Consider the following 15,630-nt stretch of genomic DNA (forward strand, 5'->3'; position numbering starts at 1 on the left):
CTGGGTAAATTCAATACAGGGGACTGTGTAACTGTCACCCAGTAACTTTAAAAAATGGAAACTTTATTTGAGAAACAGTGGCTCTGCAGAAGACAGGCATAAATCAAGCTGTGGCATCTCCGAGCCACGTTCTCCTCTCAGCAGCCGGCTGCGCTAGTCTGACTGACAGGGAAAGAAACGCTGCTATCACAGCAGAGGACTTAATCACCTCACTGCAGTCCACTAAGTCGTCCTGTTCCAGTTTCACCAAATGTAGAATAGCTAGACGTATGTTTTGCAGATATTGTCATGCCAGACAAATCATTCAGGAAATGAAATCAGCTTTAGTCCTGGTTGGGATGTGAATTTGGGTGTGTGATGGTGAATTATTTTTAGAATTAGAATCAGCAAGTACTATGCATGTACAAGGAAAATTTTGTCTGGTTTTATTGGTGCTGGATACAAAGAATATAGAGTGCGTGCACAGTAACCATGCATAGAGTGAGGATAGATAGCATGCAATACAGATAACAAAAGAGGTGAAGGGTGCTGTAGGCACAACAAGAGGGACGATGGTGTCTGGCAGGGACTGAGACTAGCTCACATTTCATTTTATTATTCTCATCTTTGTATATCAGACTCTAACACTGGTGCTATTAAAGGATGTGGAAAACTAGTTGTTCTCACTTAAAAGTGAGACTGGACTGAGGAACTGTTCAGGTGCTCTGTTGTTCTGCTTTATCATCAGCCATCATCTCAAGCTATCGGGGCAGGACACATTGTTTTTTTTTTTTTTAAACTTTACACATTGTTTGGATACATTTATTTTCTTACTTTACAAATTGCTGTTTTGATAAATGTGCTTAGATGTGTTTAGTACAGTATATGATCTTCTCGTTTTATCCGGTTCATTTTGTGTTTAAATGCTAAAAAAAAAACATATTTAGGTGTAATTTTTTGGGACCGGGAACCAATTAATTGGTTTTCCATTATTTCTTATGGGGAAAATTCGATCAGAACTCGAACTTTTTAGGATTCGATCCGGAGTTCTGAACGGATTAAGTTCTAGTTCTGAGGTACCACTGTATATACACTTTAAAATGCTAACAACAGTGGTTAGCAACACAGAGCACAGTGACACTTTAAATTAAAAATAGTTAGCCTAGCGTGCTACAGGGAGAAGAGACTTCCTTAGGACACAAACCATCTCTGAATGTGCCTTATCTCGTACCATTATATGGCAAACCTGTGCTAATAGTGAGGGAGTTTGACAAGTGAGGTCCCAGCCACACGTACTATTGCTCTTTGTCAGGAAGTAGGTAATCCATTGACAGATGGAGCGGCAATGTCTTGCTGTGACAATCTGATGTGCAATAGATGTGCACTGACTTTGTCAGGCTGAATTGAAGTCAACATGCAGGATCCTCACATATGTACTTGGCCAGGTAGGCAAAATGTAGTGTGTCAAGAAGTAAATCTGTGACAGCTTACAGGTGGGAGATAATCAGCCGTTCAGAGGCTTTTATAACAACTGATGTAGACAGAGAGGCAGGATATTTTGTCCTTGCGAGCAGGAACAATGACAAATTTCTTTAAGCAGACAGGGACCTTGCTGCTCTATTTAGGAGTAACAGGTCAATCAACTTTAGCGCAACCTCAGATTAAATGCGTATGTAGAGCTTTTCATCAATCACTCTTTTTGCTGTCAGAATGTCCTTACTTTTGATGATATAATGAAAAAGACCTGCATTAATTCTCTGATCTGAGAATAAGATCTATTGCCCCTTTCAGACTGTGTTGTGAAAATCCCCTGAGTTTAAGTCCACTATTCTTCGTACCTGCTGAATAAGTCTTCAAACACAATATATAAGTACTGTGTTAATTTCTAAATCTTGTGCTTGCATGACAAGGTGAAAGTTACTAACCGTGGTGAGACCAGTGTTAACCAGGTAGCTTAGTGAAAGCTGCGCACCATTGACGCCTTAGATGTAGTGCTCAGTTTTACATGGTCACAATGGCACACACACACACACACACACACACACACACAGGTTTGTCATTAAATCTCTGTGGGGACTCTCCATTCATTTCTATGGGGAAGCCTCTAATCCCAACATGACGACCTTAACCCCTACCCAGCCCTAACCTTAACCATAAGTAACCACACAAAATACGAGGAATTTAACATTTTTTTGATTGCATTCACAGACCTTTGTGGGGACCTGAAAAATGGTCCCCACAATGTCAAAGAAACAGTTTTTTATTACATTTTGGGGGACATTTGATCCCCCACAATGTAATGTAAACCTAATCACACACACACACATACACACACACACACACACACACACACAGAGTCCACCTTTTAAGATTTCACCAGACTTACTTATTAAAATCTGTTCATTGAAAGTAATATATATTGCAACCTAAGGAAGACATTTCATTCTACACATTATTACTATGGAAAAAATATAATTGTAAAAATTAGATTCCAGGTACATAAATGTGTGGTAAATGTATGGTTTAGGCATCCGCTGGTTTAGCTCAGGGTTTGCTCATCAGATTTATTCTTTGTTTTTACTTACCTTTAGTGCTGAAAAGCAACCTATAATTTGCTCAGAGGATGTAATTTAGCTCTATATCAGTAGTAAAAATGGTTATTGTGTGTGCAATAATTTAAATTATTGTAATTGTGTTTCATTTGCCTTCGTTTTATAAAACGAATAGTCATAATTATAAACTTTATCAAAATTAAAACACAAATTATGCACAATTAGCACCTTTATTCATGCTCACATCTTCACCTTAGAGGATAAATGATACAATAACAATTAAGGAATAGAGAATATATAGTCAAGGAATAGCAAGCACCCAGTTATCGATTTCTTAATTGCTTCTATATGTGAACTTAGGAGGAAAAGTAGATGCTGTAAACTGAAAAATCTCCCAAGTACAGGGGAGCCTGCAGTCCTGTGAATGAGTCACCTCAGCATCAGTAAGCACAGCAATCGCACTTATAATAAGAACAGCTAACAAGCTGATAATCACTTCCCAATTACAATGTTTCTGTACAGTGGCTTAGGGGGCCCAAGCTTGGCCAGTTTTTACATCTTTAACATCTTTAATCTTGACAAGTGTAAATTATTATTAACAGAATTGCTTTTGGCTGTGACTCCGGAGTCCACAAAGCCAAGAGTTTTACAGAGCAGTTTAGTTTGCATTGACCGTGGCTTTCATAGAGAGAAATTGCAAAGTTGCTGCAATTGAAATATCTGAATTCATGCAAATTGGAATTTGAATTTTAGAAAAGGATGATAATTTAGCTAGACTAAAAAAGGATTAAATCAGCAAGGTTCAGTTTTATACAGACAGGCTAATTAGAGCAACCATCAAATATCTTTCTTTTTTTCCCCAAAAATTCAAAAACGTGCGCACACATACGCACTGCTTTACACTGGTGACGGGAGGGGTGGGTGTCGGAGGGAGGTAAGCTGTGTCTCTGGTGGGCGCCGGCCAAATGCTGCCCCACCTTGGGTGCTCGGTTGGCAGATGGGACGCTGTGTTTCCGTGTCACCTGGAAGACAGGCTGCCAAATGGCAGGCGCTGCTCGCAGGTCCAGCTCAGCCGCTGACAGATTGCGAGCGAATAGGTGGCCGCGATAAACAGGGCAGCCGGAGGAAAAGCGAGAGGGACGTCGCCTCCCGGAGGGCCGTGGCTCTGGGGGACGCGCACTCCGACGCAAGAAGAAAGTAAAAGTGTCACGTAGCGTCATTAAGGAAGTCAGAGGAGATTGGCTTGTTAAAATGGAGATGTGATATGGTCGACCTAGAGGAGACCACTACTCCGACACCCAACAAACCCAGGCCAAAGGCTCAAGATGCTGTGTTTTATCTGATTCAATCTCTGATATAATTTTCAATGGTCCTTAGTCTTGCTTTCAACCTCATTGTCCTTTAACTTCATTTGTATAGCAAATGTGGACCCATTATTCTTCGCTTTAAATTAATAGGAAATTAAACTGTCCTCTCCTCCAATCAACTCCAACATTTTTAAAGTTCAAAATCATTATTATTATTATTTTACCGTGTAGCGTAAACTAAAAACTAATCTAGTCATTTATTATGGTGATAAATATGTCTGATTAGATTTTTGTTGCATTAAAAGAATGTTCTCTGTGAGAGAACGAGGCACACGCCTGCCGTCCGGCCTAATGCAGGGGAGTCAGGTGCCACGCCAACCTTACATGTGTATAACATGCAATGTCAGTATTAATATTTCACATGGTGCAGCTCTATCAAAATTATTGTGATTGGTGGTTTGCTGTGAATGCACAGCCTGCACATTACTCACTAGCAAGAAGCTCTGCATATTCACAAACCGGGATACAAGTAAATTGTATCAGACAGACAAATTAGTCGGGATGTTTCGATTTGATTTGTCTTACTTGACATTGCACGTCCTGAAATGTGATTATCGAGCAATAACGCATCGCGATGTCAATGCTGAAACCACATGTCGTGCAGCCCTTATTCTGGGCCTGTCTGTCGTAATTCCTTTATTGAGCTCAGTCTGAAATTGTGTGCTGGGCTTTGATCCCATTAGACTTGGTCTTGTTTACCCACCCAGCTACTTTCACCCCATTTGATAAAAATACTTGCCCCCGCCCCCCCCCCCCCGTGTGATATGCATCTGCTTACCAACTAGACTAACACTTTCCCACATGTTACAAAAGCATAATACTGTATATATAGACTGACCAGGAGTAACCCAGGGCAGAAATGGTCAAATGGTGTGTCATGTGACATGACAAGAAAGCTGGTAAGACAGATATGGATGAAATATATTAACGCATCATGTATTTACAGTCATAGGTGGCTGAAGAAAATTATAATTTCAATAAGCAATATTAGCCCAGAAAAACAATATTTAACATGAGAATAAACTCTAATGATCACTGATACTTGGTTAAACTGCTCCTTGGGCACATCCCATCCATTCAGAGTATTTGTTAAATTTCCCCAGCAGCTCATTTAATTAACTAAATTAAGTAATTAATCTTCATGAGTTATTGATTAGCCATGGAGACCTACATAGTTATGTCAGCCATAAAAGTGAAACGATGACAAGTGAAACTTCAACGCAGCCATGCCGAAATCGGCACCTGTTACACAAGCATTAGACACTGAGTTCCTGTGAGAATCCCCTTTGCCAGGAAAATAAATGAGACCACATCACAGAGGGATGACTGAATGTCATTTACTACATAGCTGGAAGAAATTAGCATAAATACACAAGCAGAAAAATAGAGATGCTTTTTTAGGTGATGAGAATACAAATGAAAAGCGCGAACTCAGGTGGGGAATTCAGGCATAATGAAGTAACCTATACCTGGGGTTACCAGCATAACAAATGGCATTCCGCAATGAAGTAATCAACCTGAAAACCCTGGTCACCAGATGGCTATAACCCCCCCCCCACCCCATTCCTCCTGGGATCATTCACCATTTATCAATACAGAACGAATTAAAGTGCTACTTAATTGATGAGTAGTGTGTGCTGTAGCCGCAATAATTTAAAGCCAGTTTTTAAATTTTAAAATTTAAATCCATTCTATAATAAGTTGCGAAATGTGAAATAAAGGATTATAAATTCTAGTGTAGATCTCTACTAAACTAAAATCTTTCCGTCCATTTGCAGTCGGCACATTCCTATAAGAACAAAAGTCCTCGCATGGCACCAAGGTCATGTAGTGTATTTGTGATGGAGCTGGATTCAGAGACTCATTTTTGACACCAAACATGTCATTGTCCTGGCAGGGAAGCCCCTTGTGCTGCAGATGTCTGGCCCACATCCTGCGACATCAGCCAAACCATTTTGGCTTCCCCATCCAATGCCGGGGCTCCGTCATCATGCAGACGTGGTGGCAGGCCGACATTCCTCACAGGAGGATATGAGACACTCTCGGGCAGTGATCTGAGCCCCCAAACCTTCTGTATGTAGTCATCACATACTAAGATGTCTGTTACAATCCGATATTATGTTCAGTTTTGTGATTTTGTGAAAACGAATATAAATTTTTATCCATGAAAAAGTTTTCAGTCTGATGTTAGGGACTGTTGGTAAAATGTTATCTATAATGCACTATAGATACTGTCATAATGCATTATAATAGTTTGTATAAGACATTATAGTGTTGATTATAACACTTCATAAGCTCCAATGAAGCTGTCATCTATAATGCACTATAGATACTGTCATAATGCATTATAATAGTTGGTATAAGACATTATAGTGTTGATTATAACACTTCATAAGCTCCAATGAAGCTGTCATCTATAATGCACTATAGATACCTTCATAACACAATATAATTGTGGGTATAAGAATTAATAAAGCATTGCAGCATTTTCTATTGACAGTCATAAGGCATTAAAGTGTTGATTATAATACTTCATAAGTTTCAATGAAACTCTCATCTATAATGCACTATAGATACCTTCATAATGCATTATAATGGCTGGTATGAGAAGTGAGGATGCTTTGTATTGTATTATGAAGGTATTCATACCATAGTGCATTGTAGATGTGAGCTTTATAAAGCATTCATAATACATAATAAACATGATCATATTGTATTATGGTTTGTATGAATATTTAGAAAAGGATGATAATTTAGCTAGACTAAAAAAGGATTAAATCAGCAAGGTTCAGTTTTATACAGACAGGCTAATTAGAGCAACCATCAAATATCTTTCTTTTTTTCCCCAAAAATTCAAAAACGTGCGCACACATACGCACTGCTTTACACTGGTGACGGGAGGGGTGGGTGTCGGAGGGAGGTAAGCTGTGTCTCTGGTGGGAGACCGTAGGTCGTAGACGCAGGAAAAGGCGTACACACGTTACAGAGGCGGCATCACCTGAGGTGTCTGTGTCTAACAGGTTTCAGGTGCTTCCAGCTTTAGAGCCGGAAGGGACTGGGGAAGCAGGTGGGCCCTTGGGCACTGAGGAGCCCCCTCCCCCCAGAAAGAGGGAGGTTGTGGTAGTGGGGGATTCAATTATTAGGGGAGTAGACAGTTATGTGTGCACGCGTGATAGAGGGTCCCGTACGGTGTCTTGCCTGCCTGGTGCCCAGGTAGGAGACCTTCCAGATCGTGTGGACAAGCTTTTGGCCCCAGCTGGGGTGGATCCAGTTGTCGTGGTGCATGTTGGCACCAACGACATAGGCAAGGGTAGAAGGGCTGTTCTGCAGGATAAATTTATAGAAGTCGCCAATAAGCTTAGAAGCAGAACGTCCATGGTGGTATTTTCCGAAATACTCCCCGTGCCACGCGCAAGTGAGGCTAAGTTAGCTGAGATAAGGAGATTAAATGCGTGGCTAAAAGGATGGTGTAGGAAAGAGGGGTTTAGGTTTATGGGGCACTGGAGGACCTTCTGGAACAGGTGGGACCTGTTCAAGCCGGATGGGTTGCATCTGAACCGGAGGGGAACCAGTGTACTGGGAAGGCGTATTTGTAGAGTAGTTGAGGAATGTTTAAACTAGGGACTGGGGGGGCAGGGAGGTTAGTTAAGTATGTAACTGGGGGGAAACGGAAAGCCCAAAAAAATCATATTATAAGTAGGCACTGTAATAAGCCTACCCTTTGTTGTCTGTATTTAAACGCCAGGAGTATTAGGAATAAAATTCATGATTTAGAGGCTCTTATCTCATCGGACTCTTATGATATTATAGCAATAACTGAAACGTGGTTGAGTGATAAGGATGGACAAGAATATAATATGGATGGTTACACATTGTTCCGTAAAGACCGTATAGGTAAGAAGGGAGGTGGTGTTGCAGTATATGTAAAGGAAATCTTGCAGGCAAGGGAGCTTACTGATATAAGTAAAAGTACGGAAGCTATATGGGTAAAATTAGATGCTACAAACTCAAATAGCCTAATTGTCGGTGTTTGTTACAGAGCACCCAATGTAGCTGCTGAGGAAAGCAGATTGTTATACAGTGATATTAGGATTATGAGCAATAAAAATGATGTGGTAGTTATGGGTGATTTTAATCTACCGGGGATACAGTGGGACATTGTTGCTGGCTCTTCTGAAAATGAACTTGAGATGGTGGAATTAGTACAGGATTGTTTTTTTACTCAGTTTGTTAACACCCCTACCAGGGGAGATGCCATTCTTGATCTTGTTTTGTCTAATAACCAGGACAGGATTGGTAAATTAGATGTTTTAGAACCACTTGACAGTAGCGATCATAACATGGTTAAATTTGAGGTTAAGTTTAGTGCCCGAAGAGCAAAGTCCAAATCAAAAATATATAATGTTAGGAAGGCTAACTTCAATTGTATGAGATTAAAACTAGAAACCGTGAACTGGATGGAGTTAAATAACAAAACTGTTGAAGAGGCATGGGAATTTTTTAAAAGCACATTATTGCAAGTACAAGAGGACTTCATACCTGTTTCTAGCAAGAATAAATCTAGGAAATTGCAACCTAGGTGGTTTAATAGGGACATAAAGTATAAAGTAAGGAGGAAAAGGGCTTTGTTCCAGAGATGGAAAATAACTGATGATGACATAATAAAGCAAGAGTATCTAAATCTACAGGCTGAATTAAAAAATGACATTAGACGAGCTAAAAGGAATGTCGAAAGGAAGATCGCATTGGAGGCTAAGGATGACGTTAAAAGTTTCTTCCAGTATTTTAACTCTAAAAGAGCTCTAAAAGCTGAAATTACTAATCTGCAGGATAGTAAGGGTCTTATAATTGAAAACGACATTGACATAGTAAATGAGTTCAATGATAGTTTTGCACGGGTATTCACTGTCGAGGACACTAGTAACTTACCAGTTCTTATTACTAATTCAACATCGTCTATAACTAATATATATATAACTGAAGCTGATGTTTTGCAAAGCCTAGCTAAGCTCAAAATAAATAAATCACAGGGCCCTGATGGCATCTTACCTATAGTGTTAAAAGAGATGAGGGATATTATTTGCCGACCCTTAACATTACTGTTTCAAAAATCCTTATCTGAAGGTGTGGTACCTTCTGATTGGAAGCATGCCAACATAACGCCCATTTTCAAAAAAGGGGATAGAAGTAATTTGTCAAACTATAGGCCAATCAGTCTAACTTGTATAACTGGTAAAGTTATGGAGGCTATAATCAAAGAGAAAATGGTAGATTACCTGGACTCAAATAACATTTTGAGGGATAGCCAGCATGGATTTAGGAGAGGTAGATCCTGTTTAACAAATCTGTTGGAGTTTTTTGAGGAAGCTACTCAGGAAGTTGATGATAAGAAGGCCTATGATGTCATCTATTTAGATTTCCAAAAGGCTTTTGATGTTGTTCCCCACAAGAGGCTCTCACTTAAACTCAAAGCGACAGGTATTTTAGGAACTGTAGCGACTTGGATTGATAACTGGTTAACGGATAGGAAGCAGCGAGTAGTTATAAGAGGCTCGATGTCACAGTGGGCCTGCGTTCATAGTGGGGTACCGCAGGGTTCAATTTTAGGACCACTTTTGTTCCTAATTTTCATAAATGATATAGACACCAATATATACAGTAAACTGGTGAAATTTGCAGATGACACCAAGGTGGGTGGTGTAGCAGATACTGAACTAGCGGCTCAGCAGCTACAGCGGGATCTTAATTTAATTAGTGACTGGGCTGACACCTGGCAGATGAAATTTAACATAGACAAATGTAAGGTACTCCATGTAGGGAGCAGAAATATAAAGTACAGGTATTTTATGGGACCTACTGAAATAAAGGTAGCTGATTATGAGAAAGACCTTGGTGTGTATGTTGATGCTTCCATGTCTCATTCTCGCCAGTGTGGGGAAGCAATAAAAAAGGCCAATAGGATGTTGGGGTACATCTCCAGGTGTGTGGAGTTTAAGTCAAGGGAGGTAATGCTAAGATTATACAATTCCTTGGTGAGACCTCACCTAGAATATTGTGTACAGGTTTGGTCACCATATCTTAAAAAGGACATAGCGGCCTTAGAAAAGGTGCAGCGTAGGGCCACAAGAATGATTCCTGGTCTTAGAGGAATGTCATACGAGGAAAGGTTATTTGAGCTAAATCTGTTCAGCCTCAAGCAAAGGAGACTGAGGGGGGACATGATCCAGGTCTATAAGATTCTAACAGGTTTGGATGCTGTTCAACCGAATAGTTACTTCAGCATTAGTTCAAATACAAGAACTCGTGGCCATAGGTGGAAATTAGCGGGAGAACATTTCAAACTGGATTTAAGGAAGCACTTCTTTACACAGCGTGTAGTCAGAGTATGGAATAGTCTTCCTGATAACGTAGTGCAAGCTGAATCCTTGGGTTCCTTTAAATCAGAGCTAGATAAGATTTTAACAACTCTGAGCTATTAGTTAAGTTCTCCCCAAGCGAGCTCGATGGGCCGAATGGCCTCCTCTCGTTTGTATAGTTCTTATGTTCTTATGTTCTTATGTTCTTATAGCCATGTTTATAATGCTTTAAGAATACATCACATTATGATGAATGTGTTCATGGATTTTTGTTACCAAACTTTTTCCAGATGGGATATACTCTTCTGTTTGTAATATATTTTTATGTGGTTTAAGAGCAAAAACAGCAATAGTAGCTTCAGAATGAAGGTACATTAAACTCCCCGTTCTTGTAGTTGTACTAGTGAATATGCACCAGCAGAAAAAGAAATGCAAGGCCTCTGTTTCGAATGTGATATGCTGTGGAAACAAGCCTGAAATGACATGTGAACCTTTCAGTTCTGGCCGGTGCCATTTCCTCCTGCATGAATGACCATGTCCAGTAGCAATACCTGACAAGCATAAATAAATCAAATTTAAGTCAGTTCTCTGTCAGCCGCTGGTATAACCATTCTCTGATCTTAAGAGGACTGGGAAGTCAAGAACAGTGAAATCTGTAATAAACATCTTCAGGAGGACAGAGACTCAGGCAACATCCCAAAATTAAAGGTTAGGAGGGGGGAGTGCAGAGGAGAGACGGGTGACCTGTATGGAAATAGGAGTATCTTTAACTTTTAGTATTTAACGTTTTTTCAAATAAAATGTCAGGAAGACATTCCCAATTATTGCTCGTTCTTGTTAAAAGACCCCAGTGACTTTCTGGCCAATCTGTCTGCTATGGGGTGCATAATTAAGGCATTAAGAGCCATTTCATGCCGGGAAAGTCAGACATAGATTGTGTTTCAGACGTACATTAACTTAAAGTCTGCTAATACAGATCCTGCTGCTCTCGTTATCCGTGTATCCTGGTGAAGTCAGTGCATAAATTGTCCTCTTAAAAATAAAAAAAAATGATAGACAAATATATTTCAGTTATTTAATTAATTATCTCTTACAAAACAATTTGTAGCTCCTTGCATTAAATATATAGCGAATTATTCCGTTTTTAACTTTTTGGGTCATGGTTTATTTCTTTAGGGAAATGTATGTCTTTTAGTTTCACAGTAAAAATAAAAAGTAAAAATAAATGGTAAAGTCATAATTATACCTGACCCACTCCTCAAGCCCACTTTATGCGCCATTTAGAAATAATGTTTTATGTAAAATAAATTTCTACTGAGCAGCACATTTTTCTAATAATATCTGATTTTCATTTGCACATTAAAGGTTTGCACGTGCAGCATCAAATGTTCTTCCTTCTGAAGTAACACACCTGGAATCCAAAATGGAAGTAGGTTGCATGGAGTGAGCTGCCAAACCCACCGCTGCTGATAATTCACCACAGACCGCTTTCTGATGAGCTGCTGTAATTGGACTTGTGCGTTTGAGGCTCCATAAGAAATATGGAAATAGAATTTTTTTGGGGTTATTGAAATTCCATGAATCTATCAGTTTCAAAATTTCGTACTGAAATTTCATATATGGCAAATGTGCATTTAATTTTTCCAATAGCTTAAAATGAATTGTTTCTTGGATAGAATCCTAACTGATATGATGCTTTATTCAGCATTTTTTTTAAATATAAGTACAGGTACATCGGAATGCTTGTTTTTGCATATCCCATCTAGCTCTCCTTTGCGCACATGCAGGACATCGCAAAGCTCAGGGTCAGCCGGTGTGCAGCACCCTTGAAGCTATTGGGGATTAAGGGCCCAGCTCAAGGGCTAAATAGCAGCACCAGTCTACTGGCCCCAGGATCCAAACCAGTGACCATTCAATCACAGACACAGAGTCCCAACTCACTGAGCCACAAAACACCCCAAGTATTTTTTTTAAATACTATTTGACTGCTTCGAATTCAGCTGAAAAGACCAGTTTTATCTCAAACGGCTATGAATGCCTTTAGGAAGAATATGTCGGAGAATATGGAAGTGTCAGACATTTTACCGAATTTGTTATTATTTTGCCTTTATAAGTTGAAGTCTCCTAGAAATAGCAGATCCAGGGGCGCAGTTAGAGATGTATGAATGTATAGGGGGGCCAAGTAATTCTTGGGGGGTGGACGACAATAGCAAACTTACACATAATATAAAAAGCTATTTGTGACTTAAGCCGATAAGTGCACATTTATTTTGGGGGGCTAAAACATCTTAGGAGGGCTAAAGCCCCCCCCCCCCCAAAAAAAAACAGACCTAGATCAGAATTATTTTTCACGTTCCAAAAATGTGGGGTGGTGAGCCGAGGGTCTGATCAGCAGCCCTGGAAGAGGAATAGCCAAGGCAGGCGGGATAGCAGAGCAAGCTAAAGCTGTTCTCTATACTGGTATCAATATTGTGTCACGATACGGAAAAAATGAAAACGATATGATTCTATCATGTTGCAAATATCGATATTTGATGAGAATGTCCTCTACATCTATATTGCACACTTAAAAAAAAAAAGACGTTACAAAGTTGCTTCAAGTATTGGAGATGTCAGATCTGTGCTTCGGGGAGAAATGTGATTCCTTTGCGGAGAAGCTACATGGATGCAAGATGGAAAGTGCTGTTGCCTGCAGGGTGACAGAAGTGAGATTTTTTTTGGTATTAAACTGAAGAAAAAGGGTGAACCTGCAGAGCTGACAGCCTCAGTATGCAAATGCTGCTAAGGGGGGCAACAAGTGTAATGTGGCGAAGCATCTGTCTCTCGCTGACCCTGATAGGTATAAGGGGCTTAAAGATGGTCAGGTGTGCATGATAACAGATATACGGGACAAGAAAGTGATGTAATTCAGTGCTTCTTTTATTTTATGTTTCTGTTCAAAGTGTTTAGCCTACATTCAAGTTCATTTATATCCTTTTCCCCCAGTGATAAAAAGTAGGCTAAGCTAAATGACGAACAGAACAACCAAAAATATAAGCCTAACATTACTTTATTATCAGTGAGGTTTTGTGACAGCTAGTTTAACTAATCGAGTCCTATTTCAATGCTAAAACTACATTATAGGTTGGTGCTGTTGGTTTAATTGATAAATAGATCTTTTTATGTCATAGCAAAATGATTTAAAAAATGGGAACATTTTCCAGAATGGATTTGGTTTTGATACCAAGGTAATCAAGGCTGGCATTGGAGTCAAAATCTCAGTATCGATCCAGCTTTTTGCCAGACTCAGTGATGGAGGCTGTCAGAGCTTTCGGGGGGCACTGTTTAAAAAAAAAAAAACAGAGATCAAAGGCCACTGCCCATCAGCTCTTAAGGGGCTGGGAGCCCCTCCTGTTTGCCGCTCATGGAGCACCGACTCTAGAGCCTATCCTCTCACCGGAGCTGTCTGGGCAGCCTGTTCACATGGAGAAGCGGAGCCTGGTCGAGCAGAAGGAGAAGCAGGCGGGACAGGAAACTTGGGGCGTCATGTCCCTCACCAGCGAGCACATCTTACTGAGCCAACACCTGGGTCCTGGACCGAACTGCTGGACAATGTGCCGGAAATTATCCTTCCGAAAAAGGAGGAAGTGTTTCAGAGCTCACTCTTTTGTCCTCTAGAAAATTAGCAAGTTCATTTGGAGTCGTGTTCCTGTTCTGTGTCATTATATGATCATTGTATGATCCCTGCTGTGCTTTCACACATTTATACACATTTACATTACATTTCTCATTGGTTGTTTAGAATTGTTTCACCAAGTCTCATTTTACTATGCTAAAATTAAAAAAATGGCTTTACTGTATTTCTGGAATATTACGAAGTTAAAAAGAGACCGAGTGATATCAATTATATAGGGGATAACAGCTTTCTAGAAAAAGTTCATTTGATTAATCACCAAAAAATTAAATGAACTTGATTAATTTGATTATTGAGTTTGATCAATCATTTATGTAGCGATTGATTACTGGGGGATCAGTTGTAAATGACTAGAGAAATTGGAGTAGGAACAGAATAATGGTGTAATAAGTACTTGTCCTTCTTGTTCTGAATCCCTGTCTCTGCCCAGCTTCAGGACGGCTGACTTGCTGTGGGCCGGACTGTTAATTAGCCCTGTCACAGAATGGCCTGGCTGATAGGATTACGCAAAAAAAAAAAATCTCTTCTTACCAAACTCAAGAAAGTGGCTACGAAAAAAACCCTGTGCTTTTCACGGTCAGTGCATTCTACCCAGGCCTATATGTTCCTGAACATGTCAAAACGGAGAATTATGCAGATTAAAAAAAATAATAATAACAAATTTTAAAAAATGAAAGTCCCTTCAGCAGGAGACACTTGCCGTTCCAGTACGGGTATTTGAGGCAAGTGAGACTCAGGTGCAAACCCTGACTGATGCAGCTGCATGCATGAATTAGACCTCTGCCGCCATGGCATCCAAATATGTTTTCCAGTCTAGGGAGACCAGACCAAAGCACAGTGGCAATTCTGCTTCTGGTATGAGGCCACTGTGCCCTAAATTTAAACAAAGCCACCCTGATGCTTTCAGCAAAGGCCATGGAGTAGATAAATTGATTCATTAAGGAAAATGCACTCGAATCAGCTCCCCCAAATGACACAGAGACTCTCGCCCTGCTCTCTCAGTAAATTATTTGTTTTGGTCAGACACCTTTATAGGGTAGCAGCATCTCCCATCTGTTCTAAAAAGAAGCGACTACAGAGACTTCAACCCCAAATGGTTGGAGACAGTTTCAACAGCTCCTCTCTATCTCCTCCTTTAACGCCTCATTGGGAATCCGACCAGGAAGGACCTTGGTCCCTAGATGGCCCTGAGGTGGCCTAAATGCCTGGCGTTTGATGACCTGCACAGCCTGTTAGATGCCCTGTTGTGGGAGGTCTAGACCAGACAAAGGTCTGTTACTTCAGGTCCAGAGAACCTTGCACCCATCTGTGTAGCAGCTGATGGTTTGGCTCCAGCTGTATGTAGCCGCACTTCTGCATGAAATCACTGCGAGCTGCAGTTGGGGGGCTTGTGTGGTGAAGCATAGTGCCACTTTGTTTACTATTTGATCAGATCCTGCAGTCACCGTTATATATTCTAGGTGCCATGCATTATCTACACACTCAGAGGCCACCTTATTAGGTACCCCCATGTAATACCAGGTAGGTCCAACTTGGTCTCTAGAACCACTTTAAAGGTTGGCAATCTATGTGTTCAGTTATGACTTTTTGCACACTGCTGTTGTACCGAGCTGTTATTTTTCCACTTGAGGCCTTTCTGCAAGCTTGAACGTGTCTGGCCAGTCTCCTCTGACTTCTCTCATGTTTTCATCCACAGAGCTGCC

At 40.3% G+C, this 15,630-nt stretch overlaps 1 protein-coding gene across 2 annotated transcripts in view; it reads left to right on the forward strand.

Moving 5' to 3' along the window:
• LOC111848594 (uncharacterized) overlaps positions 1-15,630 on the forward strand; it is a 69,273-nt gene that overhangs the window by 46,281 nt on the left and 7,362 nt on the right. Inside the window, exon 3 of one of the 2 annotated variants that reach the window (XR_002839349.2) lies at positions 5,796-6,630. The exons of the other annotated variant lie outside the window; for it this stretch is intronic. The gene's annotated coding sequence lies outside the window, so the exon portion shown is untranslated. Of the gene's footprint in view, positions 1-5,795; positions 6,631-15,630 lie in introns of those variants that run through there. 2 annotated transcript variants of the gene reach the window in all.

This window comes from Paramormyrops kingsleyae, chromosome 5 (genome assembly GCF_048594095.1).
Source record: "Paramormyrops kingsleyae isolate MSU_618 chromosome 5, PKINGS_0.4, whole genome shotgun sequence".
Taxonomy (NCBI): Eukaryota; Metazoa; Chordata; class Actinopteri; order Osteoglossiformes; family Mormyridae; genus Paramormyrops; species Paramormyrops kingsleyae.